At 37.0% G+C, this 24,745-nt stretch overlaps 1 protein-coding gene across 1 annotated transcript in view; it reads left to right on the plus strand.

Moving 5' to 3' along the window:
- Window positions 1-24,745, plus strand: part of ENOX2 (ecto-NOX disulfide-thiol exchanger 2) — a 341,467-nt gene that overhangs the window by 115,786 nt on the left and 200,936 nt on the right. The window contains 1 exon segment of the mRNA XM_079122719.1: window positions 10,914-11,057. The gene's annotated coding sequence lies outside the window, so the exon portion shown is untranslated.

The raw sequence follows: 24,745 nt of genomic DNA on the forward strand, positions 1-24,745 counted from the left end.
AGCAACTTTCAATTTTTAATTTTTACAGCAAGTTGAATTATTTTTCTGAACCTTGTTTACAACTTATTTACTGCTATCTTAAGAATCTATTAGGGGAAAATAGTGTTCTCTCTGTGTTGTAACTGTTCCTACTGAAAGAGCTGGCTCAGCCTAGGCTGCAGACCAAATCTGGCTGACAAGCTAGTTTTGAAAACCATTGGAGTGGTTTCTACAGAGAGAACTGTGCTTGCTTTTGATAATTGCCTCAGCTTTATGAAATCAATCAGCCTGAAGGGAAGACCTCATTACAGATCTGACAAGATAGATTCCAATTTCAATACCAGAACAACTCTTTGTCCTTAGGCTCTGAGATTTGCAATTATTTATTTTATTGGGACAGAAACACCCATAACATAGTACCTCTGGGCACATTCTCAGGCAAGTACTAAACAGATAACCTAATGGTCAGTGTGTTAGGAACCTGCTCTTTTCCTGTCACTCAACTGGAAAATTGGTCAACAGGAATTGCAGCATGGCCTAGAGCCAGCTCCAAACAGGAACTGATGAATCACCATCTTTCTAACCCCCCACCTCCAAAGATTTGGAGAGAACAATGGTCGCTATAACCATTCCCAGGGCTAAATTACAACAAAATAAGGATTTCTCTGCACAGTTCCTCTGAAGACTGCCAGACTTTATCCTAAGGAAAATGATAGATCACCTCTCTACCATCTGTCACTTTGAACTGCACTATTGAATCAACATTTTTTGAACCTTGTTTTCATTGAATAATGTGATTTTGCTGTTTTTCCCAAGCCTTAAAGTGTACAGAGGAAAAGAGTCCTGAAGCATTCTTCTTGAAGTTGGAAATATGTATTTTGCTTTCCTACTCACGGAACTCAAATATCTTAACAGATTCAGTTCAGGTTTTTTGCAAATAATTTACCTTTACCAGGCCTGGGAGATGTCAGCCCCTGGGGGGGGGGGACAGGGAACATTCTGAACATAGGGACATAAGGATTTAGAGAAATGGTCCTTTTCCATCCTAGCTCCAGTATCACTGCTAGCAGTGTTCCAGTGGTACAGCACCCAGCTTTGAAAGTAGTGCTCATTAAAGCTTTGAGAGGAGGCCTCCAGTTGTTAAGGAGAAAATGTGTTTCTTTCATGTTGGAAAGTTCAAGGTGGTGACAAATATGATCTCCTATCCTAAACACAGTGCAAGCAAAGAGCAGTCACTGCCTACTCCCAGTATTATTTATTAATGATTCACCTTAACAGCTATGCATTATCTGAAAGAAAAAGTAGAAGAGGAAGGCAAAGCTAACATCTTCTAAGTCATAAATAGGATATAGTCTGGGATCCTAGGGAGCCACAATATTCAAATGAGTTCCTCTCTCATTTTTGAGTCAAATTCATATAAATTCCTGATTAGTTTAGAAGGAAGGCACTAGTTTAGCGTCTGAGATGTATAAGACCTTAAATATACATTTCCTCTTTTTATTTGCCTCACTTTCCTGTAAGGGTGAGGTGTTATCATTCTAATTTTACAATGCAGGAACAGTCTGAGAGAGATCAAATGACTTGTTTTATACACATTATTAGTGGCACATCTAGTATTATTAGTGGCACACCTAGTAAGTGGCATACCTTGTAAATGGCAGTCTGATTCTAGAGCAACATTCTACAGTAAAATTTTCTGTGATTGCTAGGTACAGTGTTATATGCCTGAAATTCCAGTGGCTTGGGAGCCTGAGGCAGGAGAATCATGAGTTCAAAGCCAGCCTCAGCAATGTAGTGAGGCCCTGAGCAAGTTGGCAAGATCCTGTCTCTAAATAAAATATAAAAAGGTATGCATGTGGCTCAGTTAACATCCCTGGGTTCAATCCCTGGCTGGTACCAAGAAAAAAAAAAAACAACCAAACAACAACAACAACAAAAAACCAAAACAAAACACACACACACACACACACACACACACAAAAATGACCTTTCTGTGATAATTGAAATGTTCTATATCTATGCTATCCAATATGGTAGCCACTAGCTACCGGTGTCTATTTTATTCCATTTTAAATAATTTAAACTTAAATTTAAATTGCTATGTGTGGCTCATAGTTGTTGTTTTAGAAAATACATGTCTAGAAACTGTCTTTTCTTGACTGTAGTTTGTAAAGCAGGATCTCTAAGCTGGTGTACATAGAACTATTAAGAAAAGATCCATATATGGGTTCTCTTTTGTAATGTTTTCTCATATAAGCTTGTTAGTCAATGGAAAGACTGCTTTGCTTTCCAGAAAGGGAGAATGAAGTTTTATAGAAATAAGTTGTGTTAGTGAGCTTTCTATCACTGTGACATAATACTTGAGATAATAAAAGGGGAAAGATTTATTTTGGCTCATTCTAAAGGTTTCAGTCTGTGGTCACTTGTCTCCATTGCTTTGAGCCTTTGGTGAGGCAGAATATCATGGTAGAGAATGCATGGTGGAGCAGAGCTGGTCACCTCATGACAGCCAGGAAGCAGAAAGATAAGAAGGGCCCAGGGCCCCAATATGCTCTTCAATGGCATGCCCCAAGTGATGTAACTTCCTTCAACTAGGCACCACCTCCTAAAGATTCTACCACCTTCCACTAGTGCCACAGACTGGTGAGAAAACCTTTAGCATATGAAACTTTGGGGGGTCATTCCAGATCCAAACCATAACACACAGGGGTAGAATGTATGCTAGTCTGTCATCACTCCCCAGTGAGTCTTCAGGAATCCCAGGTTGGAAAAGGAATGCTGAAGGAACCCAGGAACCTTACTTTGTTCTTCTGTTCATGACTACCACAGCAACATGTCAGTTGGTGTCTGGGCTGGAAAAAATGACTGTACCCAAAATTGTAGCTGAGTTCAGCTTTTCTGGAATGCTTATCCTATTATACAAGGCACCACACCAGGCATCTTGGGGTAGGAAGACTTAATAAATAATGATATAAAGACTATCTTCAAAGAGTTTACAACTTAATAGTGCTGAGGTAAGTCAGGAGGAAAGGGAGCATAAGACACGATATTCAATTATAACATAAGACATGCTCTAGAAGGTATAGGAAAAGTACAGATTAAGATCCGAGGACAGCCAGTATAGTGTTTTGAATTTTTTCTAAAAAGCCCAAGTTACTTTTTTTACTACTTGCTAGCCATGTGACCTCAGAAAATTTACTTCAGTGCTGTAGACTGCCCATTCCTTGATGGAAAGTGGGAAGAATAACTATACAAAATAAAATAGCTGGGCACTGTGGTGCACGCCTATACTCCCAGTGCCTTGGGAAGCAGAGGCAGGAGGATCACAAGTACAGAATCAGCCTCAGCAACATAGCAAGGCCCTATGTGACTTATTGAGACCCTGTCTTAAAAGTTTAAAAAAGGGCTGAGTATGTGGCTCAGTGGAAAAGTCCCTCTGGGTTCAATCCCCAGAGCCAAAAATGATAAATAAATAGATAGATATATAGATAATGTACACAACTAGGGTGTATTCTATACAACCAAAATAGTTCCCCTGTGTATGTATTGGGTTAGGTATAGGTAAATAAGAAAAAAACACTACCATAAATGAAATAGCCTCTGAGATGAATCCTAAAGTAAGAACAGTATTTTATTTTATTTTAGTTTTTTAAATTTATTTTTATTGTAAATAAATGGAATACATCTTGTTTCTCTGTTTGTACATGAAGTAGAGGCATACCATTTGTGTAATCATGCATTTACATAGGGCAATGGTGTTTGATTCATTCTGTTATTTTTTCCTTCCCCCCACCCCTCCCACCTCTCTTTTCCCTCTATACAGTCCCTGCTTCCTCCATTCTTGCCTCCCTCCCACCCCCATTACGTGTCATCATCCGCTTATCAGTGAGATCATTCTTCCTTTGGTTTTTTGAGATTGGCTTATCTCACTTAGCATGATATTCTCCAATTTCATCCATTTGCCTGCAAATGCCATAATTTTATCATTCTTTATGGTGGAGTAATATTCCATTGTATATATTTACCACAGTTTCTTTATCCATTCATCAACTGAAGGACATCTAGGTTGGTTTCACAATTAGCTATAATGAATTGAGCAGCTATGAACATTGATGTGGCTGCATCTCTATAGTATGCTGATTTTAAGTCCTTTGGGTATAGGCCAAGGAGTGGGATAGCTGGGTCAAATGGTGGTTCCATTCCAAGTTTTCTAAGAAATCTCCACACTGCTTTCCAGAGTGGCTGCACTAATTTGCAGCCCCACCAGCAATGTATGAGGGTACCTTTTTCCCCACATCCTCGCCAACACCTGTTGTTGCTTGTATTCTTGATAATCGCCATTCTAATTGGGGTGAGATGGAATCTTAGGGTAGTTTTGATTTGCATTTCTCTTATTACTAGAGATGTTGAACATTTCTTCATATATCTGTTGATTGCTTGTAGATCTTCTACTGTGAATTGTCTGTTCATTTCCTTAGCCCATTTGTTGATTGGGTTATTTGTATTCTTGGTGTATTTTAAATGTTATGAATCAAGAAGTAGGTAGAGGGGTAGTGTTCACCAAGTGTGTGGAGGTTGGAAAGTACTGGACAGATTTATGAATGCTAGGTAGTTCCAAAGTGTGATCTCCACACCGGCAGGAACAACATCATTTGAGAACTTGCCAGAAAAGCAGACCATACTTCCAACGTACCGAATCTGAATTTGCATTTTAACAAATCCCCGGGGAATATATATGCACCTTAAGAAGTTTGGAAAGTGTTGGGTAGAGTACAAGCTAGGACATAGTGGAGGACAAGGCTTGGAATGGATGGGGCTTTTCTTTATGAGGGACTCAAGTGCCTTAACCAAGTAGTTGGGGGAATCACTGGAAGTTGCTGAAGGGTCACTGCCAATGAAAATTCGCCTATCACCTGTATAATACCTTGAAACAGGTGACTTAAATGTAAATTTTGCTCTGAAAAAATTTATGTCTACCACCATTCAAGCAAACCCCTTAGTGGAAAAGGACATTTGCCCTTTTCTTTATTATCTCTTCCCCATTATCTTCAATCACCAATTAATCCTTTAAAATTCCCCCTTGCTTTAGCTAAATCAGTTATACAGAATATTGGATTCATGAAATTGATACAATAGTTTTCATTTGCATGGTATCAGTTAAAATATGATACTGAGAAATGTTCAGTTGTTTGGGCTGCCAACCCCTTGGCTAAAGAGTGATATTTTAATTCAATTCTTATGAACACTGTGAATATTCCCTCAAAAGTAGCAGGTGGAACTTCTGGGTGAGAGCTGCAAATCTAGAGGCCATGGTTTTCAGGCCTAAACTGATGAAGGCAGGAGGATGAATGAAGTGAAGATGAGATCCCAGAGATGGGTGTTAGAAATACCAAGGTGCCTCAAGAAATCAAAACATGTTCCAAAGTGGGTGGCAGAGCAAACTTGACTTCTGCCAGAGAGGTGTGCTATGGGAACCTGGTTGGCAAGCAGCCTGGGTGGACAGGTCTGTTTATATACCTAAAATAGTCTGCCCTTCACCCTGATTGGAGGAGCTCAGGGGTACAATCTACACAATTGGCTATTATTCAAATTGGAGTGGACAAAGGGAAGGTCTATAATTAAAATGACTACAATTGGATCCAATTAAAGCTGAATACTATATTTCTGAAAATGGACCACTGGACTTTCTATTACTTACATGGGTAAATTCTACAAAAGCCTCTGCCAGCACTTTAAGGACCTGTCCATTATGCCAACTTGTTAATTTCCCAAAAGTTTTAAACTTCAAAACTAATTTGGAGATCACCATCACTACCACCACCACCATGAGTCCCATATCGTATTTTAAACTAAAGTCATTTGGAAAATAAGATTGAGGTTGCAGGTATTTGTTATAAAGACAAATTAGCTAGAATATTCAGATTGGAAAAAATGATATTTATTTTTTCAACATGAATTTCTGTCTAAACATTGCTATCTTTGATTTAATTTATCAGATTTATCTTTTAAAGGGAACTTATCCAGAGTAGAATTGTATTTCTTTTTGCTAAGGTATATAGTCTATAGGCCACAGTTGCAAATAAGAAGTGGCATGGATCCATGGGGTCACATTTTGGTTCTATAACCTGAGGCAGTCATTAAAAGTATTAGATTGCATCATGAAGGTTGGTATTAATTTGACCTGATAGTGGAAAGCTCAGTAGAGTGAATTGTGACAGTAACTATTACAGCTACTGAGCATAAAAAGATCATTGATTTTCTTTCACAAGAATCATGAAAATTCTTCAGTGCTTTCCTCAAATCCCATGAATCATTTGCATTTGTATGGTAGATATCATTGCATGTGAACTCCTTGACCTGCATATTGGAGTATTCACTGAGAACCACACTTCTTTCTGAGATATTTAACTCCCCCCACCTTCCATTGGATGAGAAATGTCATTCTCCAAGAATCCTTCCACTACCCTTCCCCAATATGCATACTTTCTAAGGAGTTGCTATGTGTGTGGTGAAGTCACATAATCTGTATTTTGACATAACATGAAATAACAGCTGGTCAGCTGTCTACAGCAGTCATGTTGTTTTAGACAAGATGATATTACCCCATAGATTTGTTTGATTGTAACCATAAGGTAAAGAAATAGCAGAAATCTATGACACTAATGTTTCTCATCTATTTCTTTTTATCAATTTGAACTTTCCTTTGAACAAACTGTAAATTTTGTGAACTTGGGGAATGAGGAGATTAGATGTAGGGGGAAAACAAATAAGCTATAAGGTTTTATTAAGTTTATCCTTAAGAATAAAAGGGCAAGGACTATGAGAAATTCTTAAGATTAGAATTTTTCTGATTTCATTCTGTTAGTTATTCTTCACTGCATTTGTTTTGCTTGCAGTCACTATCAGTAGAATACTTAAAAAGTTAGACATCTTGTACTCATTCTAGGGATAATAAGCAAGATGACAATCAACAAAACACATCCTACTTCACAGGCCATTTGGGGGAAATAAAAGGAATCCCCCACATCAAGTGGGTGGTAGTTTTATAAAGGTAAGGAAAGCCTGCTGAATGCCTAGGAATCCAACAAGAAATGGGCTTCAGGCAAAGAAGTTCCCCAAGCCTGTCAGGAATCAGAAAATATTTTTGAATTGCACAGAATGAACTAGATAACCTCAAAAGTTCTTCCAAATAATACTTTCCATTTCATCATGTCTAGTAGAAAATGGCAGTAATTGCTTCCATAAATGATTTAAAGATAAATTATGTAGTTTGGGTGAGAATTATAATAAGGTAATTGCTAATGTTTTTATGTTTATGTCATCATTTAAATTTCACCAGCAAGAATTCTTGGAATTAAAGTGGTGGTTTTCTTTTAGGGCCTAAATAATTTAATGGGACTGTCTTATTTTAAATAACATTTAGCATATATCACATATGCACAACACAGAAAAGATCCTGGAAGTAGGTGTTGTCTTAAGAGGGGAATGAAACAATATAATAAAAGTAGCTAGGATATGCTGGTGTCATAGGATTTTGCTATTTCTATAGCTATTGCTCTTGAACTCTAAATCTTTAGGACACTATTTTGGGTCCTAGATAATACAAAATGTGGATTTGTGTTCAGTGAATCAGCTTACTGAGTGAGCTCTCTCCTTAACATGAGATCTTTCCCTATAAAAAATAAGGCCCAAGATATTATACTAAATTATCAGGATTTTCATATATCTGGATTCTATATGAGGTGAATACACAAAAAGTACTTGGAATCTCAGTCTTATTCAGTATCAAAAGAATCTGTACATTAATATGAGGAATGAAACACCCAAATCCCCCAAGATATCATCTGGGACCAAATAGAGGGTAAGTACAATTTAGTTTACCAGACTTTTTCCTCTAGATTCCTTCAACCTCTCCAAAAAGATACAAACAACAATGAAAAAGTTGAATGAGAAAAGTAGGCTATATCCTTGGATCAGGGCAAATTCAGATCAATCTCTTCACATTATTTATCAACAATTTGAGAAATTTTAAATGGAAATTCAGTATTACAGCAGTAACAGTAAATATTTATTGAGCCTGCCATATACATTTAGCTTCAGCACCCAGGGCCACCCTGGACATATCACCTGCTCATCCCAAAGGAAAATGGAAGTGGTGGCAGCCTGGGTGAAAGTAGGAAGTAGAGCAAGGCCACACCTCACCTCAGACAGTATTAAAATATACATTTATGGGTTTATTGAATACATACTGTGTGCCAGATGTGATACAGAATGCTCTACCTATATAAGCTCATACATATTATCTCATTTAATACTTTTACCAAGTCCCATGACCTAGGTACTCCCTCATTTTGCACATCATGACTTGGAAGCTCTGTAAGATCCTCAGTCATCTACTTAATAGGGCATGGAAGTGGACTAATATATTATTCTATGAATTATCAAATCCAAGACCAAATAGAAAGACTTTTATGATTAACAATCATTAATCAGAACCTCCTGATCGCTGAGCATTCCTTTTAATCAGGATTTTCCCCATTCTGCTGTGTAGTACTCAAATGATAAAGATGCACTGAAAATCTAATTATTTTAAGTAATGTTGCTATAATCAGCATCAGAACTTTTCAGTTGTGGCATTAATTCTTGATGATCAGCTGCCAAGTCTTTACTCTAATTACATGGGTTAATATGATGAGTCACCTACCCCCACTTTTTGAGGATTTATTCATTCATTCAGTATTCACTATACATTAGGTATAGTGCTAGGCACAAGGGATGTAGTTGTGGGAGGAGTGAGATGGAGGGAGAGAGCTCCTCCTTAGAAGAACTTATGAACTTACAGGGGAAAGTTTATTTTGATTCACTTCGAATAATATATTTATCATACATATGTTTGTTAATCTTTGCAAAAACCCTGTTTAGTGTCATGACTCCTCGTTTATATATTAGAAAACTAGGTTTGAGATTACATGACTTGCCAAAAGCTATCTAGTAGGAAGGGATAACCATGGTTTGAACCCCAATCAATTGTGTTCTTTCTACGATACCATTCTGTCTTCCATAGAACTTAATTTTGATCAGTATGATACTGCAGAAAGAAATGCCAAGAAAAGTTTTGGAATAATATACATATCATATTTGACTCTGGACTACTTCGGTGGAAGAAATATCTTCATTTGGAAGTGATATAAAGTCTAGACTTTGAAAACGACCTTGGTTATGATCTCAATATTTTCTAATACACAGTCATTGATTTCTTTAGTTCTATAGCTCTAGTTATAGTAGAGATTTTTTTGGTGGGGGTACCAGTAATTGAACCTAGGGACACTTAACCATTGAACCACATCCCTTGCCTTTTTTATTTTTTATTTTGAGACAGGGTCTTGCTGAGTTACTTAGGTCCTCACTAGGTTGCTGAGGCTGGCTTTGAACTTGTGATCCTCCTACCTCAGCCTCCTGAACTGCTAGGATTACAGGTGTGTACCACCATGCCCAACCATGCTAGAGATTTTAATAGGACATGGATATGATGCAGTGAATAGTTGACTTAAGATATAGAAGAAAGTTTTATTCTTTCATTTAGTTACCCACATGATGTAAAGGAAAGAAGTTTGACAAATTCCAAAGGATATTTAATGGAGGTCTTCCAAGTGGTATCTGATTGCTGAAGAAACAGTACATTCTATGTAGGCTGAAAACATTTGCAAGGGGGACAATCTTTATTAAAAACAATCATGTGAATTCATTTTGTTAGAATCTTGCAGTCATTTTACTGAAATTTTATTGACTTTTAGCTGAATTTGGATTCCAAACTTTTTGCTGATACTTTGCAACTTTATCTGAAGAAGTGTAAAGCTATGGGCCATAGAAAAAATGGAAGTTAAAGAATGTACTCTATCAGGCTAACCTGATTCCCCTTTTGATAGGATTAGAGAACTAGTGGATAAAAGGCCAAGAAAAGATGTCTTTACTTTGGACTTTAACAAAGCTTCTGATTCCACATTTCAAGAAGTTTTAATTGAAACACTTGAAATTCCAGGTGCTGTTGCCAGAGAAATAAGAAACTATCACTGCTCACCCCTGAATGAACCATATAAGAGTTAGAGAATAGAAAATACCCTTTTCCATCTTATATGTTGCAGCCGTAACTAACTAGTAAAGTGACCATGCTTCTGACAGCATTTGAAGATGAGATTAACAACCCCCAAACCTGGGTCATAACTTCATATCAATCCAGTGACTGAATAACCCCCCCTGTGACAATGTCTTTTTGTTTTCTTTTCTGATTTGCCATTGATTTATGGTTTTCTTTTTAAGAAACCTCTATACTATCATTGGGAGTGACTTTGACACCAGGACATTGCAATAATTATTTCTGTATCAGTTCAACAAATCTTGTAATGAAATAATGGAAAAATATCAGGAGATAATCCAAAGACTACAAAGCCAAGCTTTATCAAAGGAAGAGCTGGTCCATCTATAGGCACATTTAAAGAAGGATCTATCTCTTTTCTGTTTAGACAGGGTCTGACTATGTTGTCCTGACTGTCCTTGAACTCCTGGACTTGAGTTATTCTCCTGCCTCAGCTTCCCTAGTAGCTGAGACTACAGTCATGTGTCACCATGCCTGACTGGTCTTACTTTCTAAGTGGGGAAATAGAAAAATAATTGCTAGCTTGTAGCCATAAATATTAGGTTCTCACAAAAACAGGAGGGATCTAACAAGTGACAGAGCTGCTCTCTTATATTTTGATTATGTACTTGTCAATAAGTTCTCTAAAAATTCCCAAGGGCAACTATCTTTGAGGAATTCACTTTTTACTCCTAGGCTCTTGAGACCTAAAAGTTTTCCACTGTTGGCTCATATAATAAAATCTGGAGATGATCCCAGTCCTTAATGGAGTCTGGACTTTGGCTTTCTTTTTCTTCTTTAGGATTGAACCAGCTGCCCTTTGACCCTGCCAACAACAACGAACCCCTGCAGTTTGGTAGTGCCAGTGGCCCTCTGGTCACAGAAGGCCTCATTGAGAATGGAGGGGAATCAAGCAAGAAAAGAAAGAGAACAAATGCTCCTTCAGGTAAGCTAGGTGATAATGCACTGTCTTAACTCAGTGCTATTGAGTCAAAATTTTCCTAGAGTCTAGTATGTGGTAGGAGCTACAGAAATGAGAAAGAACCCCTTCTCTCATGAGGGAATTGATGGGAGGGGAGAGCAGTTATGAATAACTCTAATAATGAGAGTATTATCAGTGCTGTAGTAGATGTGCTTAAGGGGAAAAAACTATAGGAGCAGAAATGAGGGAGAATTTGATTCAACTTTAGGGATTATGGAATGCTTCAGGGCAGAAGTTACATTTTTAGCTGATCCTTGAAGAATGGGTAGACCTGAGTCAAAAGGAGATGTATAAAGATCATTGGTTTAGGTAGAAGGAATTACAGGAGTGACTGTTTCACTATACATTTGTCTTTGTATGTGCATGTGGCAGGCTCTCACTTAACTTCTAACACAGCTGCATATATTTGTAACACCCCACCTCCACCTCTCTTCCATCCTATACATACCATGTCCATATGTCTTTTATGTCCTTATAATTCCTTTAGAACAGCTGGCAAACAGATTTTCCTAAATCCTCTGTAATAACCAACTGAATTTTTAACCTCCCCTTAATCTTTCCTCCATCCCTGAAGTCCCATTGGCCTATTTTCATCTTAAATTTCCCCCAAAAGAATGAGAAAACCACAGGAGAACCAGACATTGACTGTTTACTTGATATCTTAAAATTTCTTCTTTTTGTTGCTTGGTTATTCATTTGGAAATAGAATTTACAGTGCACGAAGACTTGTCTTAGATTTTGGGATGGGCCTAATAGATATGTTCAATACTGTTTTATTTTTTACTATTGCCTTTACTTTTAAATTGAGCAATGGAGCATGTTTATAAATACAATATTACATCTGTCTCTTAGATCATACATATTTCTGCTTATAAATCAATTTATTTGTTAATATTGAGTTTGGAAAATGAAAATGTAGTTAAACATTAACTGTATGGAGCCCTCAACGAAGGAGCTATATTTTCTGGAGTGTGGAAAGGCATAACGAACAGCCAGGGAACTGGCCTGTGTTCTAACCCTTGCTCTGTCTCTCTCTGTGGCCTGGAACCAGTTGCTTAACCTCTCTGAGTTTCACTTTCTTAAACTGTAAAGTATAAATGATAATAAAACCTACCTTTTAGGATTAGGAGAATTCATTTAAATCGGGTAGGTAAAGTGCTTAACTCTCTATCTCTACAGAGTAACCACTTAATAAATTTGGCATTATTTTGCAATCATCATCATTATTATATGATAATATTGTGAACCTCATCTTTTGAAGCATCAACATGTTTCACATTTTTAGGTTAGTCATTACAGATACAAAATGTGTGTGTGTGTGTGTGTGTGTGTGTGTGTGTGTAAACTTATCTGCCTTTTTAAGGCTTATATTCAACATAATTTGAATTTGTTTGGTCATTTAGGGGCATAATTCCAGCCATTAGTTATTATACTATGTGTTAATACACTATTACAGTTTTCCAGATTTCCTAAGGAATATAGGCCCTTTTATGTCTACACTAAATTATACAAGACTGTGGTGGTTTTGTGATTATTACAGCTATGTTTCATATAAGTCCTATTTTCTTTCTGCAGTTTGCAGTCACTTCTTCCTCCTCTCAGTGTCCCTTCATGTAACAGCTCTTTTCCTCCTTCAAATTAGTTATGAACTTAAAAAAAAAAGCCACCCAGATTTCCCAGTTGATGTGTTAGATTAGTATATTAAGCAAGAGCTAAATCTGCTGTCAGAGGAACCTGTCATGTGATATAAAGTGCATGGGCTTTGGCACATCAACTTTAAAACATCTATTTTGGCTGCTCTGAGTCCTTTCCAATCACTTATTAGTTTTTGCACTGTATTCATAAATGATGTGCTAATTTAGGGTAATACCCCCTGAAATATAGTTAATTCATGGGGAGTGGGGAAAAGGGGTATGCATTAATTTGAATTATGAACTAACTTTAAAGAATTATCATTTAATTTATAATGAGAATATTCAGTAAGAGCAAAGTTAACTGTTGCTAATACAGGTTTTTAACAGCAGATTACACTAATCTATAATTAGTAGAATCAATTTGCATTCAAATAATGAATATACTGAAGTTCTTTTAAAAAACAATATGTTCTTTAAAATAGGTAAAATAAGCCCCTGGCAGGCTAAATTATCTCCCTTGAAATCTTGTTCACACTATTTCCTTAGTGAACCCTTTCTTGTAAGTAGTACAAAGGTAACTGCAACCCAGGTTAAATTACTACAAATTCCAAATTAGTGTAGTCCAAATTAATGAGGTTTTGCTATGCACAGAGTCTCTGTAATTGTTCAATTGGCAATCTTGTGAAATTGTAAATGGGAAATTGCTTAATGGTATTATTTCCTTACTCTGCAGTGATAGACTAAAGGAAGAGGGAAGATGCTTTGTAAATAGGAATGTCTGTCTTCCTTCATCACCATTTCCTACATCGTGGCAAGGAGGAAAATTAGGCTTGGAAGTTTTTTTTTTTTTTTTTTTTTTTTTTTTTTTTTTTTTAAGAGAAACCTTTTATTTTGTAAAGGAATTCAGAGTAGATCTCCTTGAAATCAAATGACATTGGTGAATGCAAGATGTGATTTTATTAACAAAAACTTAAAGTATTTGGAAGTTTTGAGGAACACTAACATATAGCATAATTCTTTGCTAATAATGGGTACTATTGTAGAAACTTTGTTGTACAAAAAAGTGGACACAGTCATGTATGTCTAAGAAGAATACTGATCCCATGAGGGTGGTATGCCCTCTAGAGCAGCTCTAAGCTAGGTGCAATGAAGCCCTGCCACTTTTGAAGGAGATCACATTTACTTTCATTTCCCTTTCTCATATTCCTCAGCGGAGACTCAAATATGAGTGCTGGGCATTCCTTTTGCTTTTGCCGTTCAGAATGATGGGATTAAGATTTGTCTCCTTTTCTTGTACACTTATTTGTTCCTTTGACTTTTATTTTTAATTTTGACTCATTGTACACAAATGGAATACAGCTTTTCATTTCTCTGATTGTACACAAAGTACAGTCATACCATGTATATAATCATACATGGACATAGGGTAATGATGTTTATTTCATTTCATTATCTTTCCTTCCCTGCCCCCTCCCCACCCCTCATTTCCATCTACACAATCCATCCTTCCTCTATTCTTCCCTTACCGACTCCCTCCCTCCTTCTCTTATCCACTTATCAGAGAAAACATTTGGCCTTTTTTGGGGGATTGGCTTATCTCACTTAGCATGATATTCTCCACCTCCATCCATTTACCTGCAAATACCATAATTTTATTCTTATTCATGGCCGAATAATATTCCATTGTATATATTTACCACAGTTTATTTATCCATTCATCTATTGAAGGGCACCTGTGTTGATTCCACAATCTAGCAAAGGAAACTATCAGCAATGTGAAGAGAGAGCCTACAGAGCAGGAGAAAATCTTTACCACGCACACTTCAGATAGAGCACTAATCTCCAGAATATATAAAGAACTCAAAAAACTTTACACCAAGAATACAAATAACCCAATCAACAAATGGGCTAAGGAAATCAGCAGACACTTCACAGAAGAAGATCTACAGGCAATCAACAGATACATGAAAAAATGTTCAACATCTTTGGTAATAAGGGAAATGCGAATCAAAACTACACTAAGATTCCATCTCACCCCAATTAGAATGGCGATTATCAAGAACACAAGCAACAATAGGTGTTAGCGAGGATGTGGGGAGAAAGGTACACTCATACATTGCTGGTGGGGTTGCAAATTGGTGCAGCCACTCTTGGAAAGCAGTATGGAGATTGCTTAGAAAACTTGGAATGGACCCACCATTTGACCCAGTTATCACATTCCTTGGTTTATACCCAAAGGACTTAAAGTCAGCATACTACAGTGATGCAGCCACATCAATATTTATAACAACTCAATAAATAGCTAAGTTAGAAGTTTTTATAGGAGTTAGCAGCCATTACAGTTCTAAGCTAAAGATACATTCTTAGCCATTGCATCACATGACCCTCTAACCCCATCAAGTCAAAGCCTTCCCTCTTGCTCTCCTTCACTACAAATGAAGTGAAGTTCCAAATGAATTGCCGCTGTGGTTGCTCACTGCATAGCCTCTGTCCTTCCTTCCCCATCTCTCCTGTGTGTTGACTTTTTCCCACAAGTTGCCTCTATCCTTTTGTACCAAAGCTTATTTCTTAAAGGTCACTATTGACTTCTGGTATGTTTTGGATATGGTTTGTCTCTCAAAGGTTTATGTGCTGGCAAATTTAGTCCCCGGTATTGCCATGTTGAGGTGATGAAACCTTTAAGAGATGAGGCCTAGAAGAAAGTAGTTAGGTCATGGGCCTCCACCCTCAAGAATGGATTAATGCTGGACTCTTCAAGTGGGTTGAGTTTTTTAGGAATGGATTGGTCCCAGGAGAGCAGGTTGTTATAATACATCAAGCCTGGCCCCTCCTCGTTCTCTTGCTTCCTTGTTTGTACACATGCTTCTTCTGCATGTGGCTGATTGGCTTTGCATTTCTCCATCATGTTGTGATGCAGCCAGATGGTGGTGCCATGCTCTTTGGACTTTCTGGATACCAGAGTCAGAACCCAATAAACTTCTTGTCCTTATGAAGTATCCAGTCTCGGGTATTTTGGTATTGCAACATAAAATGAGCTAAGACAACCACATTGTCAATGTCAGTGGTCTTTTGGCAGTTTTCAAACACCATGACCTCTTTTTCATTTGATGCTGCTAATGATCTCCCCTTCCTTGAATTCCCTCTACTTTTACCTTCCTTGGCAATATACTATAGATTCTTCTTCCTTTTCTGTCTTCTTCAGGCATTCTTTCTTTTTTTCCTCCTTCCACTGTGAATGTATTATTATCCATATTTATACATGAAGAAATAAAAGTTAAACACATCTAGTGAGTGCTTTAGCCAGGGCTCCAAGTCTAAAACCTGTTTCTAATTATTATGCCATGTTTCCTCTGTCTGGATATTAGGTGTAGACCCAATAATAAAGTGTATGTTAAACATCAGTGGCAGATTAGTGAAAACTGGTTTTGTTTGGAAGTAAATAGGTTAGAATAAGATGAGCGTAGCTTGGGTTTGATAATCTCTAAGGATCCCTTCAAACTCTGAGATGCCATACTTCCTTCTGGTCACCTTTCTGTTCTGCTACTACCCAAAACAAATCTACTTCAGCCAAGCTAATCAACTACTTTTCTCCAGAGGCACTGTGCTTACCCACAGTACCTTGCTCACAACATTCATCCCCTTGTCTACCATGTTCTCCCTCTTCTTTCACCCCTCAAAATCTTGTTTGACTGACAGAACCTAGTACCAGTCCTACCTTCTCCGGGAAGCCATCTGGATCATCCTAGTTAGAATTGTTCTCTTGTACATCTGAAATCACTTGATCATTATATTAATATGAATCACTTGACATAGATTATAGACCAGCTTGAACTATTGTTTATTCATATTAGTTTGTGTATATCTTACATTCAACTCAGTCATCAGCCCATTTTTGTATGCATTTTATATGCCCCCTAATTCACATGTCTTTTAACAGAGAAACAGTATTTTGCAAACAATAGATGCTCAAGAAATATTTGTTGGTTTATCACATATTTGTATGAATAATTTTCCTTTGCCCTTATAGTCTCTATTATTTTCTTATCACTTCCAGGGTGGAGCTGTGCTTAAAACTGGGCACTTGGTATCTAATGTTGATCAACTGATAGCCTCACTTGTCCTAGAAGTTCACACTCATACATTTTTTAGTTTATACCCTGAGAACAGCCACAAAACAAATCTTGTAAAAAGAATACCTGGCCCTAATGAAATCCTTGTCTCATTACCAGGTAAAATTTCCTAAATGCCAAAGGGTAACTGATAGGTAAAGTTTGGGTGTTCTGCCTCACGTGTTTCTGATGTAGATCAGAAATCAGGATTAAATATAACTACCATATCTGACCAAAAACTCTTACTTTAAGAATCTGTATGACTTATGGCTTTTATCTTAAGGAGAGCTCAGAATTATTCAGAATGTTTGTTCTCAAATTTCAACTTTTACCAATGAAAATATTTCCTTGGTGATGTCACAACTGTACAAATTGCCTAAAATGGAAGTGAATTCACTTATTCATGTGGCAGTCTATGGCAAAAGAATAGAAGATTGTCAAACCCATGTAAAATCACAATGCCAGATTCCTTTCCCAAAGATGCCAACTACCCCCTTGTTTGAGAGCCACCTGAATTTGCAGAAACAGATGCAAACCAAGAAAGTGAAAGAATCTTGAGTCAAGAAGGACATCTGGATGATGACTGAAATTGAATGAATTATTTTAAGCAACAGCATCATACATCAGTATTCAAAGAATATGTCAACTTTCTGGAGGAGTAGGCAACTAGCTAGGAATACTTACGATACCCAAAGAATAATGAGATGTGGATTTAGTCCAGTTTCCATTGTCTTGTATATGTAGGCCTGTGTTGAAAGATGTTTGCACTTAAATACCTGATGTCCAGTACTAAGCAGTATTGCCAATGTTCATGTGAATAATGGAGAGGTCATTATGAAAAGAGATAATTAACCATTTTCTATTTGCAATAATGATTGGATTTCAAGACTTCAAGATCTCCAGAAAGACTCTTGGATTTGATAATTTGCCTTGGTGTGGTGATTCTTTTCTCTTGTTTTCATGTATGATGCATTTTTCATATGAGCTACATTTAATAGCCATAGGGGATAAATAGCATTGACCAAGGTGAGCTAGCATCACCAGAAATGCTATGTTAAGGACCTCCAGATAAAGATCTAATCTTGATCATAGTCCTCCTAACTCAGTGCTGAATGTTTCCTTTAGAATTTCTGGAAGGCACAACAAGACTCGATAATATGGACAGTGAATAGTTCCAACAATGCCAAGGCTAGATTAATAAGGGGAAGTGGGCCTGCAGAGCAGCAAAGAAGAGTTTTGGTTAGACATAAGGAAGATCTATATTGGAATGGATCAGCAGGAAAGTTGTTTAAGCTCACTTGGAAAAGAACTATAAAATGAGATGAGTACTCATCTGCCTGGGAGTATTTTTGTTTCCTTTCTTATCCAGAAGAAGGGCAATGAACCAGGAAGCTTTTCTATGACACTTACAGCCCTTTGATTTACCTCAGACTCACAGGGCTGAGACTTTTATTTCACATGTACTTTGAAGTCCACAAATGAAAGCATTGATTGTTTTTAGAGGAAGAAAATGCCACCATTTCATATCTTGGTGTGTGGTATTTCTAGCATGTCAGCTGAATTATTATATTGCCAAAGGCAAGAAGAGCCTATTGTTCCTTCAGATGGAATTAAGATAAGAAAAAGAGTAGACTAATAGCCCTACTCAGTTTCTTTGGTTTCTTGGACATTTTATCTGATTACAGTTTCAAGAAATAAAACCATTATCTTGATAACTAGAGGACCAAAAAAGTAAGCAGACTTTATTCTTTCTCAGGTCTGATAGAAACTCAGTGTGAAAGTTTTCATCTTCAGTGACTATCTGGAGGGGAAACTGAGAATGGCACAAAAGAGGGCAGGGTGGGAAAATGCAAATACACGTCTCTTATGTTGCCCCAGTTGTTGGAATAGTTTTGGAATGATTTTGTTACTGTATTAGAGACTTTAGGAGTTCTTTTAACAGACATAACATGTAAAGTCAGCCTTGTATGTTGGTAATATAGAGCCTAGTGGCAGAGGTTGACTCAAGGTATTTTAGAATTGGACACAACTTTATCTAACTCCATCATTTTACAAATGAAGATTCTGAGACTCAGAGACTTGTCTAAATCTTGTGGTTAATTCATGGCAGAATGGAAATTAGTTATTGCCAGACTTATATAATAATTTCAAATTGGCTTGGACTATGGCATGTAATTGATTCATTTTTACTGGGAAAAATTTATCTATAACCTACAAGTGCTGACTTCCCCCATGCTGATAATGTTACATGATTTTGTAATAATCTAACCCAGAGGTATAGAAGGCTCCATATCTGTTTTGGCTGCTACACAGAGGAAGGCCCATTGAGCTCAGATAGGAAAGGAGTTTGAGATTGGGAAATACCTATGAGGAAATTCCTTCTGTAGAGCTGAACTCAGGCAGCTGAGCAAATCACAGAAGAAATTCTTGGTGATCCCTGCTTACTTGGCAGGGAACAGTTTGTGCCTCCCATCCCAGCTCACATTTAGGGACAGTCCATCCAAATAGGAAAACTTTTATAATTATGTTCTGCCTGTGATTTAAGTATAATTTTGTCTAGAAGATCTCTTTCAATTTCTTGATTGTTGGAGAGACTCAAATGGGAAAACTCAATTTCAGAGTAAGAGGATCCTTAGATTTTGAGAGGTTGTTTTTCATTCTTAGCTTAGTAAAGTTAAGGCAATTCATTCTTGTCCTCAGGGTCTGTAAGGGCATTGTTGGCCTTGATAAAAGAAAGGAGCATACTCAGACTGTAGTAAAAAAGTATACTCAAGACTGGTTTTAGTACTGGATTTGCCACTTATTAGTCTTTTGACCTTGGGTAAATCACAGAAGTCATTTCTAAATCTCAATTTCCATGTCCATTTACTAGGGAAAGCATTTTAAAAACTGTCAGATAATACTTTTATGATTATTGCTGCTGCTTGTTAGGGTTTGAGAGCCTGAAGTAACCATACTACTTTCTCCTTCCAGTTATAAATGAAGCTGAGGAAAAAAACCCCACAAAAACCCATGAAGAACAAAATATGATATCATCCTTATTAGACATAAACAAGGTTGAAGAATATGACTTGGAGTCTAAGGTCTAATGAGCCTTATGACCATATCCAGCTCCAAATCTATACCTTGTTACCCATCTGTGGGGAAGATTAAGTCTGAGGAGCAGACTGTTTACCCTGTGGGTATCATGGAGAGTGATGGCCTATGTCACACTTTAGTAGAAGCTAGTAACTTAGAGCTAGATTAGCCTGTTCACTTTTAAGAGAAAGAGGGTTATCTCAGCTCTAGGGCATTCAGACCTAAGAGCCAGAATATATAGGTTAGGACACTTATTTTCATTCTAATCTTACCAATCTGAAAAGTCAATTCTTTCTAGTGCCAAGGAGCAAGTGGGGATGGAGTCAAAATCCAGAGAAGGTCCCATCGTGCTTTCTGTCCTGCCTCACAAACTGAATGCAATTTTCTTCTCCATGGAATGATGACAAGTGAGGCAAGAACCCTTCACCCCCCAAATTTGCTGTTTCTTTTAAGTTTAACATGACTTGATTTTTCAGAGTCCTATCCTTAGAATATTTTTATACGAGGGGAAATTGGCAATCATACTTCATTGTCTTGGGATGAAGAAATAGGATTGTACTAGTGTATGTGTTAAATTTTTTGATTTATAACAATACTGTCATGTATAACTAAAAAGAACCAATAAAAATAAATAAGAAAATAAATAAATTAAAGTACAAATATAATAAAATAGAGACAAATTCCAGATGGAATGAACTTCATATTATCTAATGTAATGTAGTCTCAAGTAGCACCTCATAATGAAGAGATTTTTATGAATTTCAAACATGGAATATCTCTGTTGCCTTTTGAGTGTGGTGATGCACATGTGATTGCAAATTCTACAAGTCTTCATTTCTCCTCTGAAGTATAACAAAGAAAATGTGATTTTTACTACCAGTAGTAATATCTAATACAGAATACCTACTGTGGGCTAGACATTGTTGCATTTCAAATATGTTAACTTATTTGATTTCCCTCACAACCCTATGAGGTAAATACAGTTGTTATTCACACCTTACAGATAAGGAAACTCTATCACATAGAAGTTCAGTAGTTTAGCCCAATAGTAAGTAGAGGAGATGAGATTGAGACCCAGGTAGGGTAGCTCCAATATCAATGCTGGAAATCATTCAAATCAGAATGGAGATGGGGGGTAGCAGGTGTCAGTGTTTTTAAGGGGACCCTAGATGATTTCAATATGCAGCTAGTCTTGGGAACCAGTGTATCTAGTGTTTGCCTAGGTATAACTAGATATACCTCAGACACTATGTACAGTATTTTATTACAAGTTATGTCTTGAGTTTTCTCTTAATATCTGAAGTGACAGAAGAGACAATGAAGCAGTAGACCAAAAGATGGTGAATTAAGTGGTTTTGTGTAAATGTTGACCTCTCTAGTTATCTCAACACAGAACAAAGAAACCACCTCATTTGCAATATTTTTCTTTCTTTCCTCTACTTCCTGATATTCATTTATTATCTGTTGAAATAAAAATCCATGATGATGAAACTTCCTGTGGTCATAAGCAAGGGGACTATTTTTTTTTTCTAATCTTCAATTTCATCAATAATGCGAGCCATTCAATTCAATACATGTAGGTTAGAGTACTTCACATTGAACCACACTGATCATTTTCTGGTGTGATAGAGTTAATTTTAAAATATTTTGGGTATTCTATTTTCAAGTAAAAGCAACTTTTACATGTAAGCTGTTTTATGGAATATGGTGAGGGATGATGAGAATACACAAAGTAAGAGTATTAATTTGGGGGGTGCTGGGTTCAACAGGTGGCATTCCCATTTTGTGGTCACTTTCTTCTGTATATTTGATTCAATAGCAACAATAACAGTAGCAGAAGCTTTTATTAAATATTGATTCTATGCCAACCACTATAACCAAGTACTTTACATATATAAACTCAAGCAAACTTCACAACAAATCTATAATACAGATACCATCCTTCCCTTGTTTACACATTTAAAAAAACCTGAGGCTTAGAAAACAGGAAACTTTTCCAGGCTACTATTAATAAGTAGTAGAAAAGTATTTAAAAGAGGGAGGCAGAGTTAACAGAGTAATAGTTGTTAATACATATTCAGAATCCTGACTTTGATCTTAGGTAAGTTATTGCAGCCCTTTCAGCCTCAGTTTCCTTACTAATAAAATAGAGACACCACCACCCAGTATACAGGGCTGCTTTAGGATTCAGTGAGAAAGTGAATAAATAGTGCTTAGCACATGGTATTCTTTTGCACAATTAATATTTATTTACACTTAATAAATGTGAGTCATTGTGGTAGTCTTTAAGCTACCACAATAAGCTATGATTGAGACAGACATTGACCCTGTTCTTTTGACACAGTCTTATGAGAAAGATAGTCAATAAGCAAATGATTACACAAATAATTATTTGCAATTATGCTGAGTGCTATGAAAGAGTGACTACTTAGAATATTCAGTAAATAAGAGCAAATATTTACTGAGTGGCTATTATGTGCTGGGTACTGTGCCAGGTAGAGAATTGAGTGCAAGTGCAAGTTGGGATGAAGAGTGGAGGCATTTTCATGGAAATTCACATCAGATTAGGGTGAAATTGAAGAAGCCATCTGCTTTCCTCTGGTCAATCAAGGAAGCTTTGAGGATAAGAGGTAAAATTTCTGAAAATGCTTGGTTCTGCTCATTGGAAAGAGGAGAGAGCAAATTGAGAATGTGCCTTCTTTCCACCAAATCAGTTCCTATACATCGTGTAAGTCTTGTAATGTGAGGGCCATCCTCTCCACAATGACCTTGAGAGAGATTTTAAGAGGCTTGTGTGACCATCCATAGGGACCTGGCTTTCTCTCTAAGACAAATGCTAAGAGTAAATTTATAATCAGAATTTGGCATACTGTCTGAGCAGGCAACAAGTCATAACTACATTACTGTTTTCAGGTGCTGGTTTAACTATCATCTTATACAAATATAGTGGTTCTGTTGGCAAGCTATTTTCTAATCTGGTCTTTTTTTTATTCCCCACCATAATTACCCTGATCTAGGATGAACAGCCTGAGAAACATTGACTAATGCATCCTAAATTATCTCAGCAGGGTAACCACAAGATTTTAGCTTCTCTTGATTTTGTGCCAGGTCTCTGTTAAGCAGCTCTTACCACATTAGGTGTGTGCACAGAAGACTACAGATCTTTGAGGCTGGGGTTTGCCATCAATTAAGACTGTTATCCTTTGCTGTGGGGTGCCACTCTTGTGGCATAGCCTATTGAGAGGAAGATGCCATTCACTTCTTGTCATCCAGTCAAACCACCTGACAGATGATTGGAAAGTTTTGTGTTAGAGCTTAGACTGCTCGGAAGTGTTTTCTGCCTTGATTGGAGTGAGTCGGGTAGTGGTGGCTAAGGAATTTAATTCTTTGCCTTCTCCCTGGGCCCCTAGCTGTTGAAGTGAGGTGTGGTTTAGGAGTTGACACACGAATAGGTGAAAGTCTGTTTACCATAACTATGTGAAGAAGGTTCTGTTAATACAGTCAGCCCTCTGTATCCTCAGGTTGTGCAATCTCACATTCAAAAACTGCTGATAAAAAATATTGGAGAAAAATTGTGTCTGTAGAAACATGGATTTTTTTTGTTATTATTTTCAAAATAATATAATATAGCAACAATAGACCTAGCATTTAAATTGTATTAGATATTCTAAGTAATCAAGATATGATAAAGTATAGGGGAGAATGTGCATGTTATATGCAAATACTATACCTTTTTATATAAGAGACTGGGGCATCCACAGATTTTGGGGGATCTTGGAACTAGCCCCCCTGCAGATGCCAAGCAAGAATGGTAGTGTTATTTTACACATGAGGTAATGCAGATTCAAAGGCTCACTGAAGATAAACTGGCAATAAGCTCTTTAAATTCAGGTTTTTAGATGACAAGTCCTGTGCAATTGCACTATGCCCCTATTACATTTTGAAGTTTCTGAGGAAGGCAGTGATATGATCTAAACTGTCCTTTCAGAAGGTACTCTAACCCAAGTGTTTTTATCATGAGTTATAAAGGGGCAAAACTAAAACGGGAGAAACAAGACTTTGGAAATGGCCCAGGCAAGTGAAATACGAACCTGAACCAGTATGTGGGAGTAGGTATGGAGAAAAGGGGATAGATATAAGAATTTTAATGGACTGTTAGGGTTTAAAGAGTCATAAAACCTAGAAATGAAAAAGATATTAAAATCATATAGCCCAGTTATATATTTTTAAGCAGAATATAATTATCTCCACATTTGTAGGTAAGTCAACTGCGATTCAGTCCAAGTGACTTGCCAAAGGTCCTAAGCTAGTTTGGGCAGAAAGGAGCAGGGACTCAGAACTTCTTCCCAATGCAGTCCTCTTTCCATTAAAGGATGGGGTCTCCCAAATCTATTTTCATTTGTTTGCTTTATTTTTAAGTGGTCTTAATTGAAGTATATAAAATGCACAAATCATGAGCATACACCAGTGAATCTTCACAAACAGCACATTCACATAAGCAGCATCTGAAACAAGGTACAGATCATTACTGACTCCCCATAAGATGCCTGTGCCCTTTCCAGTCACTTCCTCACAAAGATAACTTCTACCCTGACCATATTGTCTTCTTTTTCAACTTTCTTTTTGAAGTCGAGGATTCTTTATTTTTATGTTTTCATTAGTGCAGCAGAGTTATACATAATAGTGGGGTTCATTGTGATATATTCCTATATACATATAACATAATTTACTCCATTTAATTCCCCAGTACTCCCCCTTTTCCTCCTTTCCTTCCTCCAGCCCCTTCCTTTATTCTATTGGTCTTCTTCTTTTTAATGACTGGTAGATCATG

Source organism: Sciurus vulgaris (assembly GCF_902686455.1).
Source record: "Sciurus vulgaris genome assembly, chromosome: X".
In the NCBI taxonomy this organism is placed as follows: domain Eukaryota; kingdom Metazoa; phylum Chordata; class Mammalia; order Rodentia; family Sciuridae; genus Sciurus; species Sciurus vulgaris.